Source organism: Pleurodeles waltl, chromosome 10, assembly GCF_031143425.1.
Source record: "Pleurodeles waltl isolate 20211129_DDA chromosome 10, aPleWal1.hap1.20221129, whole genome shotgun sequence".
Lineage (NCBI taxonomy): Eukaryota > Metazoa > Chordata > Amphibia > Caudata > Salamandridae > Pleurodeles > Pleurodeles waltl.
In genome coordinates this window covers 662,458,013-662,475,998 of record NC_090449.1, presented here as the reverse complement: position 1 = coordinate 662,475,998, position 17,986 = coordinate 662,458,013, and the positions used below count along the sequence as shown (strand labels likewise).

The 17,986-nt window shown below is 45.5% G+C and overlaps 1 protein-coding gene across 2 annotated transcripts in view; it reads right to left on the bottom strand.

Moving 5' to 3' along the window:
• Positions 1-17,986, bottom strand: part of DNAJB6 (DnaJ heat shock protein family (Hsp40) member B6) — a 424,156-nt gene that overhangs the window by 161,531 nt on the left and 244,639 nt on the right. The gene's annotated exons all lie outside the window — the stretch shown is intronic.

The window sequence follows — 17,986 nt, the reverse complement described above, 5'->3', positions numbered from 1 at the left end:
GGGTGGCCGGGTGCAGTGTGCAAACACGCGTCAGGTTTTCAATAGGTTTCAATGAGACCAAGGGGTCTCTTTAGCGATGCAGGCAGGCAAGGGGGGGGCTCCTCGGGGTAGCCACCACCTGGGCAAGGGAGAGGGCCTCCTGGGGGTCACTCCTGCACTGGAGTTCCGATCCTTCAGGTCCTGGGGGCTGCGGGTGCAGGGTCTTTTCCAGGCATCGGGATTTTAGAGTCAGGCAGTCGCGGTCAGGGGGAGCCTCGGGATTCCCTCTGCAGGCGTCGCTGTGGGGGCACAGGGGGGACAACTTTGGTTACTCACAGTCTCGGAGTCGCCGGGGGGTCCTCCCTGTAGCGTTGTTTCTCCACCAGTCGAGTCGGGGTCGCCGGGTGCAGTGTTGCAAGTCTCACGCTTCTTGCGGGAATTGCAGGGGTCTTTAAATCTGCTCCTCTGGAAACAAAGTTGCAGTCTTTGTTGAACAGGGCCGCTGTTCTCGGGAGTTTCTTGGTCTTTTGGAAGCAGGGCAGTCCTCTGAGGATTCAGAGGTCGCTGGTCCTGGGGAAAGCGTCGCTGGAGCAGTTTTCTTCTGAAGGTAGGGCTGGGGCCAAAGCAGTTGGTGTCTCCGTCTTCTCTGCAGGGTTTTCAGCTCAGCAGTCCTCTTCTTCGTAAGTGTCAGGAATCTAACTTCTTTGGTTCAGGGGAGCCCTTAAATACTAAATTTAAGGGTGTGTTTAGGTCTGGGAGGTTAGTAGCCAATGGCTACTAGCCCTGAGGGTGGGTACGGCCTCTTTGTGCCTCCTCCCAAGGGGAGGAGGTCACATTCCTATCCCTATTGGGGGAATCCTCCATCTGCAAGATGGAGGATTTCTAAAAGTTAGAGTCACTTCAGCTCAGGACACCTTAGGGGCTGTCCTGACTGGCCAGTGACTCCTCCTTGTTATTCTCATTATTTCCTCCGGCCTTGCCGCCAAAAGTGGGGCCGTGGCCGGAGGGGGCGGGCAACTCCACTAGCTGGAGTGCCCTGTGGTGCTGGAACAAAGGGGGTGAGCCTTTGAGGCTCACCGCCAGGTGTTACAGCTCCTGCCTGGGGGAGGTGATAGCATCTCCACCCAGTGCAGGCTTTGTTACTGGCCACAGAGTGACGAAGGCACTCTCCCCATGTGGCCAGCAACATGTCTCGAGTGTGGCAGGCTGCTAAAACCAGTCAGCCTACACAGGTAGTTGGTTAAGGTTTCAGGGGGCACCTCTAAGGTGCCCTCTGGGGTGTATTTTACAATAAAATGTACACTGGCATCAGTGTGCATTTATTGTGCTGAGAAGTTTGATACCAAACTTCCCAGTTTTCAGTGTAGCCACTCTTGGCAGCAGGACTGGCAGAAAAATTATTTTAATTAGGAGGAGTGCCCACTTCATGCCAGTCCCACCCCTAGGGTGGACTAGCAGAAGTGGACACTACTTTTTAAATTCCTCCATCTTGTGTGGAAGGAATTAAGCCAAAAGGGTTAGGGCTATGCCCATTTCCCAAAGGAAGTGGTCATAAGAAGGGTGTAGTAATTCTAAAGGTGAGTAACCCATTGGCTATCACCTGGCACTCCCTGTAACACCCCTAAATTTCACCCCTGAACCCTAGATTCCTGATGACAAAAAGAAGAGCCGGACAACAAAGAAGTCACCCAGCAGAGAACACTGAAGACACCAACTGACTTGGTCCCAGTCCTACTGGCCTGTCTGCAGACTTCAAAGAACCTGCACACAGAAGATGACTTGTCCTGCAGCCCAGCAACCTCCAAAGCCTTGGGCGGACTGCTTGCCTTCGATAATGACCAAGCACTCCCGTGAACAGTGGACGTGTCCAAAGGAAATCTCTCTGAAGAAGTCTGCCTGAGAACTGCAAAATCGCAGACTGGAACCACCTTTGCACCCAATGCCCCAGCCTAAGTCCAAATGGCCCACCAGTCCAGTGAAAGTTCCCCAGCACGTCTGACCAAGAGTCCATCATGGGCTGACCCCTGCCAGACTCCACAGCAACACCTGGAGCCTAAATCTGAGGACTCCCCTGACCTGGACCTGCGCGTAAGCTGTTTCTGAATGCCAAAAGACACCCCTGCAGCCCCTGGGCCTTGGAGAGCTGGACTGTCAGTGTCCCTAAGACCTCTGGCATCTCAGCTTACCTGGGCACCTTTAGGTTGACCTCTCCCAGGCTCCTGGCCACAGCCTGCAGTCCGTTTTTGAAAGTGATCTACTCCTTTGAATAACACTGGGTGCCCAACACTGTGTTGCCACTCTGCACCCGGCCACTGATGGTGTATGTTTGGTGCTATCTTGTGGTCCCCTCTTGAACTTAGCTAATCTCCAGGAAATCAATCCTTGACCCCGCTTTACTCACCTGTAAGCAGCGCTTCAGCGGATACCTCGTGTCTCCATTGGATAGCACTCTGCACCCCTGCGCCCCCATGCCGCTGAGGGTGTAAGATTGGCACCCCCACTGCTCACCTCAACCCCAGGAGATCAATCTTAGACACTGCCCCCGTTGATTAACATTGAGCACTGACTCAGACTTTGACCTCTGCGCCCAGCCACCCCGCGCCACTGGGGGTGCAATCTTGGTACCAACCTGAACCTTGCCTAGTGCTAGTCTAAAACCCTGAAAACTGGGATTGTAAGTTGTGTACTTACCTGTGATACTGTATTCTTGTTTTCCTCCCATAGGCTAAAATTGAATACTCTGAAAATTGCACCGTAAATTTTTGAAACAGCAAATTATTTTTAATACAAAAACTGCTTACCGGACAACTAAGTTCTTTGGTTCAAAGCATATGAAAATTAGTTACTTACCTGTAACTGCAGTTCTCCAGTATTGGTATCTTTCATAGATTCACATGCTTGAATCATCCCCGTCGTCGAGGTGGGAGCCTCACGGTAAACTTAAATATATACAAAGCAGTAAGTCAGTAAAAATAAAACCAGTAGGCCCTAGTAGGCCTCATAGGGTATTTTACAGTCTATCCACTTTGTTTTGTGAAAAGACCCAAACTTGAGTATCAACCAATCAGGATTCAGCCCCTCCCAAACACTCCCAACAGAGGCTGAATTCCCTCAGATTTTCTAGTAGGAGTGTGAAGTTTAATATCTGTATAATAGGGGAGCCTCTGAGGGGAGGAGGGTGGGTCGCATGTGAATCTATGAAAGATACCAATACTGGAGAACTGCAGTTACAGGTAAGTAACTAATTTTCTTCTCCAGTATTGGATCTTTCATAGATTCACATGCTTGAATCAGAGTAACGAGCAGTAATGTTTTCTTACTTATTGAATTACATTGACTGTAATTCCATCGTAATTCTATACGTGATGTGATTCACATTAGTTCAGTTTTAAATATGCACTTACATATAATTATATTTATATTCATAAACATCCGAATATAAGAGCAATAAAAGGTGTGTGGCAAGAAATCCTGACAATTTATGCTATTATTATGGAGAATACGACACGTTAAACAGTATAAGAAAATGAACCATTAATGACCATACCTCGAGTGTGGTGGTGGGATGTGTAAGAGGCTCACCTTAACGAAATAGATGCCTCAGCACTGCTTGTCCCACTGCTGTATCGACCTGGTTAGTCTCCTCTAGACAGTAATGTCTTGTAAATGTGTGTTGGCTGGACCATGTCGCTGCTCTACAGATGCTATGTAGTGGTACACCTGCAAAGAGTGCAGCTGAAGTGGCTACCGATCTTGTAGAGTGGGCTCTCACCCTGGTGTGGAGCGGCTTTCCTGCTTTTGAATGGCAGAATTGAATCGCCAGGCCAATCCATCTTGCTAAAGTCTGTTTGGACACCGCATGTCCCTTCTTTGTTCCGCCGAATGCTACAAATAATTGATCCGACTGGCGGATGGCCTGAGTTTTCTGTAGATAAAACTTTAAACATCTTTTAATATCGAAAGAATGTAATGTTTTTTCCGCCACTGTTTGCGGATTTGGAAAAAAGGTTTTTAAGATGACTGGTTCATTTAAATGAAATGTTGAGGGAACTTTCGGAATGAATTTAGGATTTGTCCGCAGGATGACACCTGAGTTTGTAAACTGGAGGAACGGCTGTTTGATGGTGAACGCCTGAATGTCACTGACTCTTTTTGCCGAAGTAAGAGCTAACAGTAACGCTGTTTTCCATGCGAGGAATTTTAGGTCAGCTTTGTGGATCGGCTCAAAAGGAGCTTTCATGAGCTGCATCAACACAACATTCAATGACCATAGAGGCAGAGGTTTCCTAATTGGCGGGAAGACCCGAAAAAGGCCCTTCATAAATTGTTTGACAATTCTTGTGGAACACAAAGAGAGTCTGTCTGGTGATCTGCGGTATCTGGAAATTGCTGCCAGATGCACCCGTATGGAAGAATATGCAAGTCCTGATTTTGCCAGGAGCAGGAGATATGGAAGTATCTGTTCCGGAGTAGAAGATAAAGGATGTATATTTTCTGCTGCACACCAAACACAAAACCGTTTCCATTTAAGTCTATAGGTTTTGTTGGTAGTGTCAGCTCTAGCTTTTGCTAAGATGTCTCTACACTCTGGGGAAATTTTGAGATTTAAGTATTCATTGTGTTTAGGAGCCAAGCCGACAAATGAAGAGACGACGGATGTGGGTGTGTGACTTGTCCCTGGTGCATCGTTAAAAGAGTCGGACTCTGTCTGAGTGGTAGATGTGGTCGTTCGGAGAGCATGAGGAGCTCCGTATACCATATTTGTCTGGGCCATCTGGGAGCTATGAGTAGAAGTCGACACCCCTCCGTCTTCATTTTTCTGATGACTCTCGGAATGAGCGGGATCGGAGGAAAAGCGTAGGCATAAACTCCTGACCATCTCATCGAAAACGCATTCCCCCACGAATCTTTTTGGGGAAGCCAACTTGCGTAGAACTGGCATTTCTTGTTCTCGAGAGTGGCAAATAGGTCTAAGTTTGGTTTGCCCCATAATAGAAACAGGCCGTTGAGAGTTTTCTGGTCTAGCTCCCACTCGTGATAAGGAATCACTGTCCTGCTCAGGGTGTCTGCTAGAACATTGATCTGTCCTGGCACATGCTCCGCTTTTAGTGAAATATTGTGTTTGATGGCCCATGTCCAAATTTGTTGGGCTAGCTGCGAGAGTTGTAGGGATCTTGTGCCTCCTTGCTTGTTTAGATAAAACATGCTGGTCATGTTGTCCGTCCGGATTAAGACGCTTGAACATTGTATCTTTGGCAAGAAAGCTTTTAGAGCTAAGTGTATTGCTTTTAGTTCTAGATAATTGATGTGGAGCTGGCTCTCTTGCTGATTCCAGATTCTGCTGATTTGCAGGTCCTGGCAGTGTGCACCCCATCCTTCGAGAGAGGCATCCGTTGTTACTATGTAACTTGGTGTTTGGAGAAGAAAAGACAGCCCTTTTGAGAAATTGGTTGGAGTCGCCCACCACCTCATAGTGTTCTTCATTAGAGGCGTTATGCGAATCTTGTCTTCGAAGGAGCCGTGGACCTGTGTCCATTGTATGTCCAATTGCTCTTGCAGGGGTCGCATATGGAGCCTGCAATCTGGGACTAGCGGAATGCACGATGATATCATTCCGAGCAATGATTTGTAGATGCGGACTGAAACGAACTTTTTTCTGGATAGGTTGTCTGCCAAAGAGGTTAACTTTTGTTTCCTCTCGTGTGATGGGTACGCTTTGCTGCGTACTGTGTCCAAAATTGCTCTCAAGAAACTCAATTCTTGTTTGGGGTATATCTGAGATTTCTGGTAGTTGACTACAAACCCCAGGCTGTGTAACAATTGATGGCAATAGGAAATATGATTTGTTACTTGGAATTTTGAGGGTGCCTTTATAAGCCAGTCGTCCAGGTAAGGGAAGACCTGGATACCTGACTGGCGAAGATGTGCTGCTACTGGAGCTAGCATTTTTGTGAAGATTCTGGGGGCTGATTTGAGACCGAATGGTAGAACCCGGAATTGGAGGTGCATACTTCCTACCCTGAACCTTAAAAATTTGCGATGTTTGCGATATATGGGGATATGAAAATAAGCATCCTGGAGGTCTAGGGATGCCATCCAATCGCCCGTGTTTAAGAGACGCAGGACATCCTGCAACGTTACCATCCTGAACGATTGTTTCTTTAGAAACTTGTTTAGTGCTCTCAAGTCCAGGATGGGGCGCCAGTCTCCTGAGGGTTTCTTGAGAAGGAAAAACCGGGAGTAGAATCCTTTGTTCTTTTGAGATAAAGGGACTGGTTCTATTGCTCCTTTTGTTAGCATTATTCTTACTTCCCTGAGAAGTTGGCTCAACCTCGGAGGCGGTGTACCCGATGGAGGGACACTCGGTGGTGTTTGCATGAATTCCAGAGTATGACCTCTGGTCACCACATCTAGTACCCATCTGTCCGATGTTATAGCCTTCCACTTGGGGAAATAAGAATTGATGCGACCTCCGACCTTCAATATTGATTGGGGAGGTGTTGAGATTATCCGCTGGTCATTGCTTTCTGCCTGTATCTCTTCCTCGGGCAGCTCCTCTTCCTCTAGCCGGATGTTTGTAAGCTGCGGCTGCTGGTAATCGATAATGCTGCTGTTGTTGATGGTGCTGATGTCCTGGTCCTGTGGAGGAAGATGGATATTGTGACCTGTATTGTTGGTATCCACCTCGAAAGGAGTAATTACCTCTACCCCTTGCTCCACGAAAAGGTAGTTTTTTTATATTGCAGGGTACCTAGGGATTTTGCTGTATCGGTATCCGTCTTGATAGCCTGCAGCATGTCGTCGACATGTTTGCCAAACAAACTCTCTCCATCGAAGGGCATGTCGAGAACACAAGTCTGGACTTCTGGTCTGAATGAAGTAGCTTTAAGCCACCCTTGTCTGCGCAGGACTGCTGCTCCAGCTAATTGTCGAAAGCCAGTGAGGGAAATATCTATTGCACTGTCTATTATCTCTGCGGAGACCCTTTCTCCCTCCTGCAAGACCTTTTTAGCCTCCACCTTGAGATCTTCTGGCAGTGAATCTACAAAAGCGGACATGTCTGCCCACATCTGGCGATCGTACCTTCCCAGGATGGCGAGGGAATTGGCCGCCTTGACCGTTACTGCAGCAACCGAGGAGAATTTCTTACCGATATTGTCTAGTCTCCTTCCCTCTTTGTCTGGGGGAGACGCAATAGGTGTAGAGGGGTTTTTGGATCGTCGTTGAGCCGCCTGTGATATAACCGAGTCAGGTTTCGGCTGTGAGACTAAACAGGCCGGAGAATCATCTGGGGCCTTGTATTTTTTCTCTAGCCTTGGCATTTGTGAAGGCACTGTTGCCGGGTTTTTCATTGCCTTCAAACCCTCCTGCCATAAGAAATCCACAATCGGTATGGCTCTTACAGATCTCTTTGATGGCTCTTTAAAGTCATACAAAAAACACTCAGTTTCATGGGAAACAATTGCCAGGCCAAAACGTTTCGCCGCTCTCTCTATGATATTATGGAAACCTCCTATGTCTTCTGGAGGAGAATCCACTGGAGCTGCTGGAGGTGGAGATGGTGTGGGAACGAGATAATCGTCCCATTCACTAGCCGCTGAATCTGCTAGCTCGCCCTCTTCCCTTTCGTCGTCCGACGAGAGGTAAGCTTCCGGAGCTTGGCTAGTTACAGGTCTACTAGCCTGTGGCGTTTCGGAAACATTAGTAGTTTGAGCTTGCTGGTAACTCTGAGGTCTAGGTGGCGTGGACTGAGTTGACGGTGGGAACCTTTTATAGTAGTCCTTCAACATATGTTGTAAATCTGTCACTAATGTGCTAGGCATAGCTAGTGGCGATGGTTGGTTTGCCTGTGGATAAGATGTTGAAGCATAACTATGCTGGTAATGTTGATCCTCTTCTTCATCAAACTCTTGACATTTGACATTTAGTTGGGACGGGCTACTAGCTGCCCCAAACATTCCTTGATCCTCATCATCATCATCGTCTAAAAGATGTTGCGGTGGGTATGGCAGCACCTTACTTGGTGATGTATGCATCGGCAAAATGTCAGATGGCTTGTCCCCTATATTAATAAGGGAAAGGGGTAAGAATCTGGTGGAGTCCTCATGATGGTATGAGGAATGATCTGGTGAAATGTCCAAAGGTTTATAAACTGTTAATGCTGTGGTGATCGTCGGTTCCATCGTCGACGGTTCCCTCGTCGACGGCTCCCTCGTCGACGGGTCTCTCGTCGACGGGTCTCTCGTCGACGGGTCTCTCGTCGACGCTTCTGTCCATGACTGCGTCTTTGTCAATGGGTCCTTAGTCGACGGTCCCTTCGTCGACGGGTATTTTACCGACGACGGTCGCTTCACCAACGTATTTTGCGTAGATGGGAGTGCCCTGGATGATTTGTGAACCCAGGAGGCCTCCGCTGTCGACGCTGTGGTTGCCGACGAAGCTCTTTTGAAGATTTTTGCAGTAATAACCGTCGTCGATGACAACGGCGACGACGTCATAATCATCGGTGAGGATGGTGTTGTGAACGTCGACGATACCGTGGTCGCTGTTACCGTCGACACTGTCGTCGACGGGGCGGTCGTCGACGGTTGTTTTTTCACCAAAAAGAGTTTTTCTGTCTCTTTTTGTGGTGACAGAGACAGGGATGGTTTCTTTGAGGTGCTTTTCCGGTGTAACGGCGTAGTAGGTTCTGAATGAACCTTTTTTGGTCCATGTTTAACTGCCTCTTCAGTTAAGACTTGTTTTGTCTTTTTGTGCATTTTTCTTGGTGGTTCATCCGCACCTCTATCTCTCTTACCTGTTCTTTTCTGAGGGCGAGAAGTTTGTGGTGACTCTTCGCTGTCTGATGAAGGATGCTCTAAGGCTTTCTGTTTTTGCAGCCATAAGAGAAGTCTACCCTCTCGGTCTTTGAGGGTTTTTTGACTAAAGGTGCGACAGATTTTGCAGTCTCTCACCTTATGGTCTGGATGAAGGCAGTAAATACACTTCTTGTGGGGGTCATCAATATGTAGTCTCTTCTTCCCACAGTTGTCACAGTCTCTGAACAGACCCTTCTTTGCCTTTTCAGACATAGTAAAGTTGTAACTAGTTTCCTGAGAGAAAAACAATCTTCAGTCAGAAAATAGGAAAAAAACTGAGCAGAGCTCAGGGAGACTCCCTTCACACGACGTGTGGTAGAAAATCTGAGGGAATTCAGCCTCTGTTGGGAGTGTTTGGGAGGGGCTGAATCCTGATTGGTTGATACTCAAGTTTGGGTCTTTTCACAAAACAAAGTGGATAGACTGTAAAATACCCTATGAGGCCTACTAGGGCCTACTGGTTTTATTTTTACTGACTTACTGCTTTGCATATATTTAACTTTACCGTGCGGCTCCCACCTCGACGACGGGGATGATTCAAGCATGTGAATCTATGAAAGATCCAATACTGGAGAAATAAAAGCAACTGTTATTTTTCTAAATTGGTCTCAGATTTATTCTTTGAGTCGACATTTATTGCGTCTGTGAGTACCTCAAATGCTTAAAACAGCTTCTTGATAAGCCTAACTGCTCGCCCACACTACCACAAAAAGAGCACTAGACCTATCTATTTCTGCCTCTGGAAACCTTTGGGGAATCCACTAGACTCTCTGCACAGTGTACTTCATTTTAGTGCACTATATTGAAAGCCAGCGTTCTACAACACCTGTTGTGGGCAAGGTGAGATCTAAAACATCTGCCACTTTCCTTTTCACTGTAGCAAAGAAAGCAGAGTCCTCTGTTGCAGTGGCCAGGTTAGGTGAGGATAAACCGGAATTGCCCAGAGAGGTATCCAGGTCACTGGCATCATGCAAGTCTAAAAACAGGTTCTCATCATATGAAGTGTCATCAGCAACAACCTCCAGCTGTGTGGTTTTAGGGTCCGAATGAGAGTAAAGGCAGTTTGCCTGTGGTTGTAATTGAGCTTCAGAGTTAAATAAAACTATCCACCTCGCTTAGAGCATGGCTGGCAGCGTCGAGCTGAGCTCAGAGAGCATCCTGTCTCAAATCCACTGGCAGTAACCAGACTAGAGGCCGCCTCAGGTCATTAAGGTGTGCAAGAGGCCTCCGATGGAGTACAGAATATTTTGGCATGGGCAGTTGTGAGTTTCTTAAAAGTTTTACAGCCTCACCAATGGCATGAGGAAGTTGGGCGTTTCTCAGGAACAGCATCTTAATCTGGCTCAAATTTGGGAACATTTTCTCTGCTTTGAAGTACTCTGGGCGTCATGTCGCTGAAAGGTGGGAGTGATAAGACCACAGGGAGCCATGCTTGGAGCTCTCATGTTTTAAACTAACTTGCCTGAGCTTCGGGACTTGGACGATGAGTGGCCACAGCACCCTCTACTTTGACCAAGACTTTTCATTCTTCCTTTGCTGTTCCACAATGGCAAGTTTGGCTTCACAGCTGCAGATGGCCTTGTGGTTTCTTTCTGCACAGCTGTTACACAACGCATCGTGCTTGGAGCAGAGACACCACAGATAGACATCGTACAGTGGGTGTCTGTCATGGGCATCGGAGCATGACAGTCCCTACAAGGTTTGAACCCTGTAGTTTTTGGCAAGCACAAGCTCCTTGGACACTGGACAAGTTTGAAGGAAGTATTTCTGTCAAGTTGACAGTATTCAAAGGAGCTCAAAATCCACATGGGAAGGTGTAGGATCAAAGCAACAGATGCCAGCACTCAGAGGTCATACCAATATTTTGGCTCAGGCACCACATTTGGGGCAGGAAGAATCCAACACAAGCCATACGCCGTCGCCTACTGAACACAAATGAATTGCTATCAAAATTATCCAGATCCAGGCTGGTGCCTGGGGAACTTAAGATGTGGAATGTGCGGTATGAAATTTCTAAAGGAAGCCCAACATAACCATGGGCCCAGATGGATTTATGGGACTTTAACCATGTTCCTCTTAACTTGAAGCACTTAGATCAATTAAACGTGTGCAAGATAGGCAGACTTTCAATAATGTATGTCCACTCTGTAAATATGTAAAAAAAGGAGCTAAATAAAAATAACTAAAACAAAATACATTATAGCACTCTTTCAAAGTTAACTTGCACAAAAACTACATTTGAACTTAAGGATATGGCATGGTATTGCAGATTAGATTAAACTTGCTCTTCAAAATACCTGGCAAGCCATATAACTATCTCCATAGAGCAAATATTCAAGGTCTGAACAGCTAATCCACATGTGGCAGACCTTACACATGTCTGGGCCAGGTGGGGTTTCAGTGACAAAGATGAACACAATATTTAGACTTATGGGGTTTGTGTAAAACTCTTATCGTCAGAATTTACAAAGAAAACTACAATCCTGGCAGCAAGATATGCACTCCTATAATAATGATTAGAAGACAAAATAATTAGTTTTGAGCAATAAGAACATGTTAATTCAAATCAAAGCTATACTTGGCTTTTATCGGACAGTTTTTCATGGGCAGCTGTAATACATTGGAACGGAGGCAATAGGCATGCACCATTTGGGAAAAGGAGACCAAATATATACCCCAGTTGTCCACTCTACCATTAGCACTTGTAGTCTAAAGCACACTCTTTCCCCATTGGCCCAAGGTGTAGGCACCAAGACACGGACACAATGTATATTTTTTAATGCATTAGTTTGGGAGTCACAAGGGATGGCCAGTCGGCTCCATTATGGAGGCAAGAAAGAGAAGTATGTAGCATGACTGGAACCAGGAATGTTTAGGCCGTTATCACTCAGACACACAAACCTGGTGCACTAAAATCTAGACACCAGCAGCTGCCCAAAATAAACATTTCAATTCCAGTGGTACTACAAGAGCAGTTTTTGCACGGAAACCACACTACCCAAGCACAATGGTGTCGGAATTTAGTGTACAAACTGAGAATGATTTCAGTACTGAGTCAGTGTAACCAGCAGGGCCTGGGTCAAAGCTCACTACATGATGCCTCATTCCGTGCTACAGGACTTTCACCAAGTGGAAAATAAAAACAAGAGTACAAGGAATTAAATTTGAACAGGATGAAACCACATTACACAAACTGACTTACACATTGTGCTCACTCTAAAGAAGACAACCTAGTGTTACAAAGCACTAAGCTGTATTTTAAAAGTTTATTTTTCCCTAGTCTGTCAGTCAAAGAACTTTATTCGGCAATTGCCATAAAAGTACAAATTAAGATCAGATATCCGAAAGAACAAGCAAACAGAAAAAAAGTTAAACACATCTTACATACGTTACTTAAAAAAAAGAGGGCAGAATAATCTAATCCAAGTTCCTCTTTCACAGATATTCCAAAGTTCTTATCAAATAGTTTACTAGTTTTGTGCAATATAATACTAAAAACTGTTTAATTACCCTTAAGTATGATGAAAACCTTTCTTCCTCTGGAATAAAACTATCCTAAACCACATATATAAGGTATAAAATTTTGAACATAAAAATAGGATTTAAAAATCAGCATGAAATGAGATTAATAAATTACAGGATATTAATACCGGTTCCTAATAGCAATAGATGATCTAATAAAATTTAAAACCTGAAACAAATTTTCTCATTTAGTAATTTCTGAAAATATATCAAAGCTTCCTTATAGTGGATTGGTTTTAATGTGCGTAAAATAGGTAAAATGAAAGTATTTCTAGGGGAGGCATAAAGAGAGCAAAGGAGAAAAAAAATGAGATGTGCTTTGCTTTGAGCTGGCATCGCAAGGGCAGGGTTGTAAATCTTTTTGACAAATACACTGCTTGGGAAAGGCCACCTTAAAATTAATCAAATGTAGTCGAAAAAAAAGTTAAGAGAATATATTTTTGAGCATGAAAACCAAGTCAAATAAGGTTCAATATGTAAGGCCGTAGCAATCTGGGTATAAGAATCTAAAGATTTCAAGTTAAAACAGCTAGGAAGACTTATGTGCAAAGTATGCTCAGAGTGACGTGCTTTCAACAGGGGCCTTGCAGTTGTAGTTAGTAGTTGCGGTTCTTCATACATATATCTAAGCCCAGCTTATCAAAAGATGATCGCAAGTAGGAAAGCCAGGGGATCCTGTTCGAGTTAGCCAACTGTGTGCATTCAGTAATACATCCCTAGTCAGAATATGGGAACACACAGGGATGGGAAGGTTGTAAAGGCACGTATCATCGTGATGAGAGAACTAGCGCCATCCTGTGAGGCGTCAATCTAATAGGAAAAAAAAAAAAAAAGACAGCAATAAAATTTAACACCTAAATGCTGAAAGGCCTCATCGTCTTATACTGTCTATGCCCATCTGATACAGTGCATCTCCGAGGGAAGTAAGTAAGTTTAACCAAGAGTCACAAAGGCTGCCACACAACCCCTCAGTCATGCCATCACTGCGAGAATCACACTGTTGCCTGGGTAATACCAGTTGGAACCAACTGAAGGTACGCAACAGAAAAGCAAATATTTTCCATTTAAACAAGTTTGCGTTACATGAAACTTCAAAGTGTTACGTCCGCCAGAGCGGGAGAGACAGACAAAGTAAGCATTGTGACATACCTGGCAGTCATGCAAAGCGCTCCAATACCGCTGATTGAGTTTGCACTGTATGAAACTGCAAAGCATTATGGTTGCCATGAGCTCGAAGGAAAGTGAAAAAAAAAAAGAAAAAAAAAAAAAGAAAAAAAAGAAGTAGTTCGCCCACTGTAAAACATATTAGCAATTGTGCAATAATCTAGGTAAGGGGCAGTCTGAAAGGCAAAACTGGCCCATGGCGGGACAAACGTAAAGCATTTACCAATGACATTAAGGGATTTTTGAAAGGCAAGCCCATGAACGAGTGAAAGTGGTAGGTGTGAGGTTGGCGTGGTGAAAAGCTCACAATACTTACAACAGGTTAAAGTGCTTGCACGCTCAACCTTAAAAGAGGGTGTGCATACACAATTTATACTAAAGTGCTTCAACTTTGTATGCAAGATAACTACTATGACTAAACAGAAAAACACCCTACACACCATAAATCGGACACCAACCAGTCGCTGACAAGAGTATTTTGGCTTGTAAGTAAAAGAGCTGGATGCCCTGCTGGTTGGAGACACAGGGTCTACGCTCATACTCAGCAGGAACTCTCGGGGACAAGTTTTGGAGTAAAAGGTGTGGGAAAGGAGGGCAGATAGTAGGTGTGGCGACTGACCACTCTCCCAAGCAGCATTTTCAGCCACTGTCACGGTGTTTGAGCAGGACTCAACAGTTGGACATCAGCAACAAGCTACTAGAGAAGTGGCGGGAAATGTCTCTGCTCATCTTGCACCCTCCTCACTAGCATACTTCAGGCGGGTTTTTGAATATTTTGACCCAGCAGAAACCTTGCCATGGGAAGCAAACTGTGGCCTTCCTGAAGTAGGGAATAAAAAGGAGGGCAGTTAAAGCAGAGACGAGAATGGACCCCGGGAGCAGAGCCCAAGAATGGGGCACTGCGTCAGGAATTATGGCCGAATTGTACACCAACCCTGGAGCTGGTGAGAGGCTGGTCAAAGTCCTTCACACTGGGAACCTGAAGCCCCAAGGTCCCAGGCCCTCGGTAACAATACAAATCATGCCAGACATGCTATTAGTGTGCTCTGAGTCCATGCAACATCACCGCAGAAATCCTATGGTTGCCTGGGTAATACAAGTTGGAACCGACTCCAGGTACACAATAGACACGCAACTATTTTCTATTTAAACAAGATCGCACTCTATGAAACTTCAAAGCGGCATGGCCACCACGGAGCGTGAAGGAGAGACAAAATAGGGACAAGTTACTTACCTGTAAATCCTATTTCTCTTCCAGGGGTGTCCTCAAAGTCCTAAACAATGAATATTCCCGCCCTCGTGCGGGGATCCCAGAGCATATATAAAAACACACATGTATAAGTATGAAATATATATGAAAACATTTTTTAGTAGATAATTTCCATACCAGAAGGTTCCGGGACATCAATGTTAAGCTTTTGTGCTCCCCTGAGCAGCACCTCATTGAAAGTTGTTATATCATCCACCGGGGAAACTCTAGCTGTGGAGAGTCTGTCAGAGTCGGGGAGTAACCTCTTATGGAAGACCTCGACGATGTGGACCAAGAAGGGGTCCTTCTGTGATGGTGCGACCTTGACCTAGACCTCCTCTGGGAACGTGACCTGCTCCGAGATCTTGTGGTAGTGCATCGAGGCCTAGTGGTAGATTGGCGAGACGTAGAGCGAGCCCACTATGCATGTGCCGTTGGCGATGGTGTCCTCGGAAGCGGCACTGATGGGGAGTACATGCATGAGCACTGAGAGTCTGGAAAGCCGGCACCTTGTTAAGGCTCTCCAACCACCTAGGCGATAGGTGTATGGGCGAGATGTGCCCTGACGATGAGGCCCTTGACCGTCTGAACGATCCACTCCTTATGGAGACCACTGGACTTGGTGGAGTGAGATTCTTGTCGGCCAGTGGTTGCCGACGCTCTTCTCCTTGAGAGACAGGCAGTAGCTGTCTCGACGACGATCGGTGTACCGGCGTTGGAGGAGGCCCAGAATGTGTCGGAGGCTGCTCAGGTCTCGACGTCGAGCACCTCGACGTCGTATGCTCCGCCGTCGAGTGATGGGCCGCTGACGACGGAAGTCTCTGCCCTTCACGCTGCGGCGACCTAGACGTCGTCTTCCGTGCCATCGAGGGTTGTAACGCCTTCGACGGCGTATGAGCAAGCCGGTGATGGCTCGATGTCGATCGGTGGGTTGCCGTCAATGGAGATCTGTCCTGATGAGGGATATGAGCTTTCGACGTCGTATCCTTTGACGCCGGTCGGGTCGCCGGCGATAAGCGATGATGTGACGGTGGCAGCGATGACAGGGAACAAACAGGTACTTTCTTACCAGCTGACGTCGATCTAGCCTGTCGCTCATGAGAATGGCTTGTTGACTGCCTGGGAAGAGAAGAGGATGATGTTTTCTGCCTCTCATGAAGCCCATGAAGTCTGATTTTCTCTCCGTCCTTCAGAGTCCTTTTAGACATGTTTTTACAGTGCCTGCATGTGTCAGGGCAGTGGCTCTGAGGCAAACACACAATGCAGAGAGAGTGTGGATCAGACTGGGCCTTCTTCCCACAGGAAGGGCACTTCACAAAAAGAGAAGGCATTTTCCACACAGGAAAAAATCCCCTCACTCAGAAAAAGGTGAAAAACGTCGAGTGAAGGTAGAAAAAACAAGGTTTTTGAATATTTTTCTGTGAAAAACTCAGAAAAAACTGAGAGCTCAATGCTCCAGGATCCTCTCAGAAGAAGCCGGAAAAAAAGAACTGACCTAACTGTGAGCCAACTGTCACCTCTCCTTCACCCCTGAGGCATGGTGGGATACTGGAGGTGCTCAGGGTCTTAAGTTTTGTGGTTCTGCTGTATTAACTTGCATGCAGCCTATTGGCTAATAATGCTCTGTCGTTTTCAATGTATTTTTTTCTCTTTTCACAGGTGTTGCTGGTATTTTTTCTGTGCCTTCCAATTGGCCTTCAGAAAGTTTTCTTGTAATTATAAGGGAGAGTGTTTATAAAAAAAATTAAAAAAAATAAATAAAAAAAAACTCCATAGAAATAAAGCATTTTTGCCCGTTTATCAACATAGTCTGCATTGCTATTATACACACGTATACATGATTCTGGTATGGAAATTATCTACAAAACAAATGTTATTTTTTCATATATATTTCATACTTATACATGTGTGTTTTTTGTATATGCTCCGGGATCCCCACACGAGGGTGGGAATATTCAATGTTTTTGACTATTGATGAGGATCCCCTGGAAGAGAAGAACGAGTTACTTACCTTCGGTAACGACTTTTCTGGTGGATACATTAGCTACCTGTGGATTCCTCACCTCATGAATACACCGTAGAATGCTGGCGCCATGGGAGTATTCATGAGGTGAGGAATCCACAGGTAGTTGTATCCATCAGAAACAATGTGACATACCTGGTAGTCATGCAAAGTGCTCCAAGACCGCCGATCGAGTTTGCGCTGTATGAAACTGCTGAGCTTCATTGCTGCCATGAGCATGAAGGAGTGTGTCACAAAAAAAAAAAAAAAAAAAAAAAAGAAGTTTGCCCACTGTAAAACGTATCAACAACTGTGCAATAATCCATGTAACGGGGTAGTCTGCAAGCAGAAACAAAACCGCCCAAGGCGGGACAAACGTAAAGCATTTACCAATTACATTAGGGATTTTGGAAAAGAGAGCAGACAAGCAAGTGAAAGTGACAGGCGTGAGATGGGTGTGGTTAAAAGCCCACAATACTTACAACAGGTCAAAGTGCATGCGCACTTGACCTAATGAACTTTTTAAACGTATTTGACCAAGAAACAACCTGTGGAAAATGATTCAAGTGCTGAAAGCCTTGAACACAATTAAAGATTGTATGTTTCATACTACAAAGAAGTACAACTGTATGTAGGGCAAGAATGGTCTCCTTATCAGTCGCCCAAACACAGGGCCACTAAGAACAAGCTCTGGTAGCTAGAGCTTTGTATTTTTTATTTAAAAGCCTAAAAAAACAGGAGACTGTCTAAGCTATACTACACACAAATCATAGTACACTTCTGGACATGTTAATTACTCTAGCTTTTAGAAAGGAAGCAACAAGTTTCACCTCCCAAGCCAATTAACTGTAATCCTAATACTTTCTAAGTAATGGAGGAGGCAGCATATAAATATACAAATAATAATGAAAGGGGTCCTCTTCTAAAGAGGTTAGGATTGAAACATACAAATTACAGTATGGTTCTGGTGAACATGCTATGTCTGACTAATAAATCCCACCACTGACTCTTCCCAGTCACACAAATCACTGGAAGCAACTATGCCTACAAGCCCCTTCAAGATGTTATAATTGATGGTACAAGTGGATGTTTTCATTGATCTGTAACACTGGTGAACAGAGCACACCTGCCAACTTGAATACAATTCTCACAGTGCAAGGGGGCAAGGCTGGGAACATGAAGTACTTAAGTGGCACTTTTGCCCTATCCTGC